Below are 2388 nucleotides of genomic sequence, written 5' to 3' on the forward strand. Positions count from 1 at the left end.
ATGCGTCAGGGTTAGAACGTCAGGGTTTCTTTCGAGATGGGTCAGGGTTAGAACGTAAGGGTTGCTTTATGGTTAGAACCTCGAGGTTGCTTTAGAGATGCTTCAGGGTTAGAACGTCGGAATTGATTTAGGGCTTTATCAGAGTTGGAACGTCGGTGTTGCTTTATGTTTGGAACGTCGGGGTTGCTTTAGGGATCCGTCAGGTTGGGAACCGCAGGGTTGCTTYACGGATGCGTCAGGATGGGAACGACAATGTTGCTTTAGGRATGCGTTAGGGTTGGAACATCAGGGTTGCTTTAAGGATGCGTCAGGGTTGGGACGTCAAGGTTGCTTTAGGAATGCATCCGAGTTGGAACGTCGGGGTTGCTTTAGGAATGCGTCAGGGTTGGTACGTCAGGGTAGCTTTAAGGAAGCGTCAGGTACGAACGTCGTGGTTGCGTCAGTGTTGCGTCAGGGTTAGAAGGTCGCGGTTGCGTTAGGGATGTGTCAGATTTGGAACGTAAGTGTTGCTTTAGGGATGCGTAAGGGTTTGAACGTCAGGGTTGCTTTAGGGATGCGTTAGGATTGGAAGGTCGATGTTGCTTTAGGGGAGCGTCAGATTAGGAACGTCGGAGTTGCTTTAGGGATGTGCCAGGTTTAAAACGTCAGGGTGTCTTTAAGGATGCGTCAGGGTTGGAACGTCGAGGTTGCTTTAGGGATGCGTCAGGGTTAGAACTTTAAGGTTGCTTTAAGGATGCGTCAGGGTTGCGTCAGGGTTCCGTCAGGGTCCCCCCCGTTTGTAGGGGGTAGTAGAATACTCTCACAGTATTCCCTGCTTGTCGTAAGAGGCGACTAAAAGGGAGGGTGTGAATGGTGTGTGTATGTTCTGTGTGGCTATTTCTCTCTGTAACTCTTACTATCCCCTCTTTTCTATTCTTTCTTTTCTCTTACTTCCTTCGTTTCCTTTCCTTTCCTAAGGGCTTGTGCCTACCTATTAAAAATATAAATATGGATAGTACAAGCTTGGAGAAAAACCCGTGTGGGAGGGAAACTCACACAACGGCGGTGCTTGGTGGTGTTAGGACCGGCCATCCATCGTCGACATCATGCAACTGTCAGGAGTCAGTGGTAGGCAACCTGGCCCAGACTCTGGTTAATGCGTCGGGAAGTTGTTCACGGGTAGGCAACCTGGCCCGTGGATCGACTGCTGCTACAGGAAGTCGAGGACGCTCCTTGGAAGAGGGGCCGAAGTGCACAATAAGATGCATCGAAGACCTGGAAACTGATTCCATACCAGTCAAGTCACATAAGAGGGCTAGGCCAATCTTGAATACATCATCATCAGAGGACGAGGTGATTGATTTAACAAGAATGGATGGAGTAATACTGGAGGGACCATCGATCTCTAGTATGGAAAGTGGAAGACTGATCGACATTATAATGGACAATATTGCTGAGGTCGAGATTAAAAGGAAGACATGCGGCAATATTAAGGGTGAGATCTCTGGGAAGATGATGAACTGCCATTTAGAAATAATGGAGATGGCAAGGGAATTGCAGGCTCGCAACAGGGTAAAATGTGGCTCTAAAATATATGAGTCTATGGAGCAGCTAAGGGCGGAGGCAAAAGCCACTAATAATCGGCTGAAACAGTTGGAAGAAGAATATACGCGCCTTAGGCGGGAGTTGAGGCGTAAGGAGGTACTTCTTGAAAAGGCATCGAAAGGGGAAGTTAAAACCATGAATGTCCCAACTAGGGCAACAACTGTTACAGCAAACCAGGCTCCGTCTTCAGTAAATGAGAGACTAATCGCTGCCAGAAAGGAGAATGATCCTGATGGCAGGACAATGGGGAGATTATTAACTGAGCTTTTAAAATCAGAAATCAGAATACAGCACGAGCTGCATAAGATAAAGATGGGACAGAGTTCTTATGCCCAGGTTGCAGCCCGACCGCGGGTTGCTCCCTTAACGCTGATACCGACGCCTCTGGTCACTGTCCCGGACGAGGATAGGTTTATGGAGCTAAAGAGAAGGAATAGGATTGCTATGCCTGCTGGGGGGACCTTGCCTTCACGGACGAATGTCGGGAGGGTTGGCTCTCCTGTTTGTCCTGGTTTGGGGGGGGGCCCTGCTGTGGGTGTACAAAAAAGGCAGAAGAAGAAGAAGATAAAGAATAAGAAGAGAAATAGGGAAACTGCAGCGGTATCTCTCACGTGTGCGGAAGGGGCTTCTTACTTAGAAGCCCTAAAGAAATTGGAAACAGGAGTAACATTAGAAGAAATAAGGGCAAAGGGGCTTTCGTATAGGCGTGGCCTGACAGGGTCCTTTATCTGGCAGGTCYGGGGAAAGGATGCCAACATTAAGGCTGACAAATTGGCACAGGCCATGAAGGGAGCCCTACCGGAG

Source organism: Polistes canadensis, unplaced genomic scaffold (genome assembly GCF_001313835.1).
Source record: "Polistes canadensis isolate GaletaPanama2010 unplaced genomic scaffold, ASM131383v1 scaffold_565, whole genome shotgun sequence".
NCBI classification, from domain to species: domain Eukaryota; kingdom Metazoa; phylum Arthropoda; class Insecta; order Hymenoptera; family Vespidae; genus Polistes; species Polistes canadensis.